Raw genomic sequence first — 7548 nt, 5'->3', positions numbered from 1 at the left:
GGAATGCGCATTGCTTCATTGCATCCTCGCGGCAGCCTTGGCAGCGGTAACCATGCCTACACGCGTAGAAAATAGTTAACTGATATTAGGTAATTTTCCCACAGCCCAGAGGTAAGCCAGGCCTCGCAGTCAGATATTCTTGAATCCCAATCCGTTGCTCTTTGATGTCTCAGGGGACACAAAAATGCGAATCTGGTCCTTACCTTCAAGGACATTGGTACCGTAATCCGTCTCTGGTATCCTGTCTCCAACCTCATTGGTTCTTGTTTCTCCAAGAAGCCAAGCTGCTCCCTCCCCTTGCTCTCCCCTTCTGATCATGCTTGCTGAAAGAGCCAACTCTCTCTCAATAGTTAAATGCCTTAGCCGGTGTTACTATTACTATTAACAGTTACTTTATTACCTGTTGATTGTCTCTCCCACAAGGGCAGGAATCACGGTGCCTTGCACGTAAGAAATTCTCAGTGATTTTCTGATGGATGAGTAAATTAAATAAACCATTGAGCCCTAAAAAAGAAAGGATTCTATTTCATATTAGGCCTTGTGACTTAAAGAGCAGTGCTCTTAATGGAGTCTGCCCTGGGATTCTGCCCTGGGAGTCTGCCCTATCTATCGTTGTCGTTACCCACCTATCCCTATTTAGTCCTCAAAACAACCCTCTCAAAGAAATATGGTTATCATTTTACAGATGAGGAATCCTTGAATCCTTTTAGGCTCTAAATCTTTGAAGTTATTGAGAGGAGCTCAGACTCAAACCTTGGTCTCTATCAAGCGCCCATGTGCTTAAATATGATGCTAATAGTCCGTACTCAGCTATTTTTATTCAGTTGCTGAGGAGGTTCATTGGTTTTAAGTTTTGGGGTCCAATGCTTGCCCCGGCATACAGTGAATTATTTTTGCTATAACTGGCTGTTAGTTTTGTTTGAACATCAAGATATTCATTGTGGTTTTGGTTTGCAAATTCCTGTTCCCTTTTTTATTTCCTTCCCAGAAATTGCCTGCATGTTAGCAATAATAAACACTTAAATAGTGCTTACTATGTCCTTGTTACTAAGCCCTTTACACATATTAATTGGTTTGATGTTTATTTTAAAAATTTACCTGGCTCAGAGAGGTTAAATAACTTTCCCAAGATGACCCAGCAATACTACAATTTGAATCTAAGCTATCTGGCCCCAGAGTCTGCTCTTAACTTGTCCACTTTTAAGTTCAAAGTGACAGTAGTAGGTGTTTATTTAGTACATACTATGTCTTAGGCATTGAGGTAAATATTTTACAACATTATCTAATATAAATGCCCTAAGAATACATAATAGATATTCCTAGGGAGGTTGAGGGAGGTAGATAAATACTAGTATGACCTTGGAGGCATAGATGGATGAAGTAACTTACTCAGTATCAGTCAGATGAAATTGACCCCCAGATCTGCCTGATAAGACCCATGCTACTCCTAACTATGTCTCTAAACTACCAGGGTAAACTTTGACACACTTGAACAAAGAACAAGCTTCTGAATTTTTGCAGGTTATTATGAAGCATCAGAAATACATCATGTGGATAAAATATCTTCTACATTTCAGGATGGTAGTGCTTGAAATGTAATCCCTAGTAACGGGGCTTAAATCTTACCCTGCCAGGTTTTCACAGAATTGATAAAATAGTGCTTTTTTGGGGTCCACAGCACTATCATTTTATCAAAAGGGTTTAGGCTGACAGTGTAGACCAGAATTATCCTTGGGGACCACTGAGAAATGGAGTAGTTGAATTTGGCTGTTTCATTCTACAGATTGATTAATTAATGCAACATGCATCCTATAGATTCATCTTAACTTTTTCTGTCGATTTTTTATATCTAGGTATCACAGAAAGTCCGTAGGCAAGAGGTGGGAAAAAGACAAAAGGACCAACCAGATCAGCAGAGAAGAAGGGTCTTGGAGTTCTTCTAGCTTTCTGTAGTTCACTAGGCAGTAATTAGGCCATGCCATTCTTACCCCCAGTGTGAAGAGATGCCAAAGATGAAGATGCGCTAGTGTCCTCTTCTTCCTCTGTAATTGTATATTCTGTCCATCAGTAAGATTTATATGCCGTAAAATTGTCAGCCACCATTGTTAATATCAATATTGAGAATAGATTGTTATTTCCTACCAGTAGCTGCCAAATGTCTAATATTGAGAAAAATCTGCTATAAATAAGAATTCAAATGAACATTTTAAATTGCTGTGAACTTATCTTCAGCACTGTGCTTCTGATAATTGATAGGCATATATTTTGCCCAGAGTTAACATGCCTATTATTCTACTGTGCACACTGGAAAGGAAAGATGCTATTGTTGGCTAAATGCATGTCCTTGTACATATAGATAGTAGTTATGGGCCCGCTTACATAGAAGCAGGTAATAATTTATCCCTGAGTTGAATGCTGATTTTAATTCTTGTAAGCCTTAGATTCTTGTAAAGCTTTTGATTCTTTACCTATTAGAAGGGAGGGCAAGCAAGTGATATATGTAATTTATTTGTAAGGCTGATATAAAATTGGAAAATGAATATACTACTAGCTTAAATTATTTTCACATTTTGGAATAAATGAATCAATAGTTCATAATTTTGGTCTTAAGATACCCTGAGTTATTGCAAATTATCCCAAGGGTATGACACATCTGCTTTGGTGTTTTTTGAGAGTTTTGAAGTATCTGAATATAAAAGGTAAAAATATGCCACCTGGTCATTTCTGCCCATTCTAGAAGCTTGGAATTATTGTTGGTGTGTGCGTGCTAAGTTGCTTCAGTCGTGTCCAACTCTTTGCGATGCTATGGACTGTAGCCCGCCAGGCTCCTCTGTCCATGGGATTCTCCAGGCAAGAATACTGCAATGGGTAGCCATTTCCTCCTTTAGAGAATCTTCCTGACTCAGAGACTGAACTCTTGTCTCTTTCGTCTCCTGCCTTAGCAGGCAGGTTCTTTACCACTATCGCCACCTGGGAAGCCCGTATTGTTGGTTACTAAGAATAAAATAAAATGTATTTTATCTATTACTGTACACCTTTTAATTCACATTTTAAAACTCACTTCCTCACTTCCATTTACTCTTGTTTAGACCCATAAAACATTGTCATTTTTTGATCACAAATAGACCTAAGCCATCCAGCTCACAGGTGATGAATTGATGTTGCATGTGTTATCTTAGTTCTAGTTAACTTCCTTGCTTACTGTAATTTTAGATAATATATCTTTGTAATTAGACATCTTATGTACAAACCACAACATTTTTCATGTATGAAAACCATTATTATAGATGTGACACATATAATTATTAAGAATTTGTGGCTCAAGTTTTACTGGAAAATAAAATAATTTTGATAATTTATGATAGTAAAAGATTGATTTTGGTCATAAACAAAAGATATATAGTAATGTTACGTTTCTCAGTAATCTTTCATATTAAGAAAAGTGCCTTGTAGATTTTACCATTAACAAGTTTATTATAGATAAGTTCGAATTTGAAAGCTACCTTCTAAAGCTCTGAGGAGATGCAGTCAGATTTCTAAACTGAGTAAATGGTAAGTATCTCACAGCTATTAATAACCTATCTTTTGACCATTTCTAACTGAACTGGGAATCATAGTAGGAAAGGTGTATCTGCAGAGAAACCACATTTTCATTTGTTTACCACTTCTAGCCCCTCCAGAGCTCTCCCCTAAATATTTTGGGGTTGGGCCCTTCCCAAAGCCATCCAGAAGCTTCTTTGTGAGCTTGAGCCATTTTAAGTTCACATGTTGAAGCTTTAGCTGCCTCACCGCCCCAAGCAGTGGTATTTGGAGATGGGGCCTTGGGAAAGTAATTAGGATTAGATAAGGTCGTGAGGGTGGGGCCTTGGTCTTTGAAGAAAGACACCAGAGTTCCCAGCCCTGCCCCACCCCCACTCCCCCACCCCCACCCCGTGACACACACATAGCTAGGAGAAGATAGCTGCCTACAAGCCAGGAGAGGAGGCCTCATAATCCAACCTACTTTATGACACCTTGATCTTGGACTTCACTGCCTCCAGAACAGTGAGAAATAAGTTACTGTTGTTTAGGCCACCCAGTCTATGATTTTTTGTTACAGTTCTTTTAGGAAGTGTTGGTAGTAACCACTGTCCTTAGACACACAACACCAAGCTACAAATAATATGTAATTTATACTCATATACAAAGTTGGGCATTTCTGTCACCTAGTTGATTTAGAAGGCTGTGCTAATTCGGTGCCAGAGACATGCCAGTCTAATTTACCCAGTTTGCAGTTTAGGCAACAGAATATAATACTTTATCATATACTTTAAGCTTAATATTTCTTTAGGAGGGAGTCATTGGTGCAAGGTGACCTTGGGTTCCATTTATCTTTAGTGTGTATAAACACTTTTGATAATCACACATTTGTGGCCTTGTGGAATTAGATATGGTACAGGTTATAAGTTTTAATGTGCTGTATAGTTAGCTGTATATATATATATGTGTGTGTGTGTCTTTTCCATTAGATTATAAACTCTTTGAAGTCTCTCAATTTATAATCTCTGTATGCTACTACAAAATCTGTGGCATAGTGCTGTAATCAAGGTGGATCCTGAAGGCATTTTTATGTAATTATGTTATGATCCCTTCCTATCAAAGTTGGGGCTTCCCTGGTGGCTCAGAGGTTAAAGCGTCTGCCTCCAATGTGGGAGACCCAGCTTTGATCCTTGGGTTGGGAAGATCCCTGGAGAAGGAAATGGCAACCCACTCCAGTACTCTTGCCTGGAGAATCCCACGGATGGAGGAGCCTGGTAGGCTACAGTCCACGGGGTTGCAAAGAGTCGGACACGACTGAATGACTTCACTTTCACTTTTCTATCAAAGTACCCACTGGATTGTTAACTAATCCATATTCAGTTCAGTTCAGTTGCTCAGTCGTGTCTGACTCTTTGCAACCCCATGAATCACAGCACGCCAGGCCTCCCTGTCCATCTCCAACTCCCGGAGTTCACTCACATTCATGTCAGTCGAGTCAGTGATGCCATCCAGCCATCTCATTCTCTCTCGTCCCCTTCTTCTGCCCCCAATCCCTCCCAACATCAGAGTCTTTTCCAGTGAGTCAACTCTTCGCATGATATTAGATGGGGTTAATTCATATCAAATGTTAATCAATTAATATTGAGATTCCCAGGTGGCTCAGTGGTAAAAAATCCACCTGCCAATGCAGGAGACCCAGGAGACACTGGTTCAATCCCTGGGTTGGGAAGATCTCCTGGAGGAGGAAATGGCAACCCACTTCTCCAGGCAAATATTCTTGCCCGGAGAATCCCATGGACAGAGGAGCCTGATGGGCTACAGTCCATGGGGTGGCAAAGAGTCAGACACAACTGAGCAACAACAATATTAACCAAATAACCAACATCAGATGAAACAAATAAGGGCTAATAAGATTAAAGGCTGCCAAGTATATTTCTGTCTAGCTCTTCTAAGGATTGAGATTATTGAGCCTCTTTAATATGAAGCTTTGGTGTTGGGGGATGATAAAAGCAAATTCCTGTTTATTGAATTATATTTTATGTTAATTCTTCTTATTGGTGATCTAGGTGCAAGCAAGGCTAATGAGTGAGAGTTTCAGTACCCTCTTAAGCTCCCATAATACTTCTTTATTTTTAAAGTAGTTTAACTCTGTCTTATGGTTATTCCTTTATATGTCATGTCTTCTGCTACATTATAAGCCCTTGGAGGGTAGTGGTGTCAAATTTATCTAATCATCTCTAGTATGTACAACATAGTATGTACTCAATAAATATTTGAGTACTGGTGATAAGAATTATAGGTTCTGAGTAAGGTCCTCACCACTTTAAAAATTGCTATTCTAATACATATTTGATCATTAAATATAAATTTTTAAAACTTGGATTTTTTTTTACTAAGTGTAAAATTGAGAAAAATTGATGTTGGTGCCTTGTCATTAAAATAAATTGCTCCTTGTTTAACTTTATTCACAACATACACACGTACACATATTAGTATAATGAACCCTCATGTAGTCTGCCCAGTTCTGACAAAATATGTTTCTCAAATTAGGACCCTCATAAGTATACCCCATATATTTATAGTGAATTATAACAAAGTTGTAAATTTATGTCTAAAGTACCTCAAGTGATGCAGATTTTATGAATTCTTGTTTTTGCCTTTTGGAAAGAGTTATATTGATGTATTTTTTAATGCTTCAAATAACAAATCAACCCTTTTACACTGAATGTGATATATAAAACGAATAGTACTGATGGAAAATAAAACCTTTTGAATTGGAAAAAAAATTTTTTAAATTTCATTCTTTGGCCATGCCACGCAGCTGGAGGAATCTTAGTTCCCTGACCAGGGATCGAATCCGGGCACTCAGCAGTGAAAGCATGGAGTCCTAACCCACTGGACTGCCATGGAATTCCCTGAGTTGGAAATGAATTTGGCATGTTGACAGAATTCCTGTTTGGGGGTATATCCCTGCTGATCTGTGTTAGACTGCGTGTCTGGGATGAAATCTGGGCAGAATTCACATTAGCTTTGATGGAGACGAACAAGACTCTTGAAGTTCTTAGGATGCATGCAAAACCCATAGCCAGATACTGAGCCATTTTCACAGAAGCAGTTCAGTTCAGTTCAGTCACTCAGTCGTGTCCGACTCTCCGCGACCCCATGAATCACAGCACACCAGGCCTCCCTGTCCATCACCAACTCCCGGAGTTCACTCAAACTCATGTCCACCGAATCGGTGATGCAATCCAGCCATCTCATTCTCTGTCGTCCCCTTCTCCTCCCTCCCCCAACCTTTCCCAGCATCAGAGTCTTTTCCAGTGAGTCAACTCGTCGCATGAGGTGGCCAAAGTATTGCAGTTTCAGCTTTAGCATAAGTCCTTCCAATGAGCACCCAGGATTGATCACCTCTAGAATGGACTGGTTGGATCTCCTTGCAGTCCAAGGGACTCTCAAGAGTCTTCTCCAGCACCACAGTTCAAAAGCATCAATTCTTCGGCGATCAGCTTTCTTCACAGTCCAACTCTCACTTCCATACATGACCACGGGAAAAACCATAGCCTTGACTAGACGGACCTTGGTTGGCAAAGTAATGTCTCTGCTTTTTAATATGCTATCTAGGCTGGTCATAACTTTCCTTCCAAGGAGTAAGCGTCTTTTAATTTCATGGCTGCAATCAGCATCCGCAGTGATTTTGGAGCCCCCAAAAATAAAGTCTGACACTGCTTCCACTGTTTCCCCATCTATTTCCCAAGAAGTGATGGGACCAGATGCCATGATCTTCGTTTTCTGAATGTTGAGCTTCAAGCCAACCTTTTCACTCTCCTCTTTCACTTTCATCAAGAGGCCTTTGAGTTCCTCTTCACTTTCTGCCATAAGGGTGGTGTCATCTGCATATCTGAGGTTATTGATATTTCTCCTGGCAATCTTGATTCCAGCTTGTGCTTCTTCCAGCCCTGCGTTCCTCATGATGTACTCTGCATATAAATTAAATAAGCAGGGTGACAGTATACAACCTTGACGTACTCC

This window comes from Moschus berezovskii, chromosome X (assembly GCF_049115385.1).
Source record: "Moschus berezovskii isolate FMDL1 chromosome X, NW_MosBer_1.0, whole genome shotgun sequence".
Lineage (NCBI taxonomy): Eukaryota > Metazoa > Chordata > Mammalia > Artiodactyla > Moschidae > Moschus > Moschus berezovskii.
Note: the sequence above shows the minus strand (reverse complement) of the source record.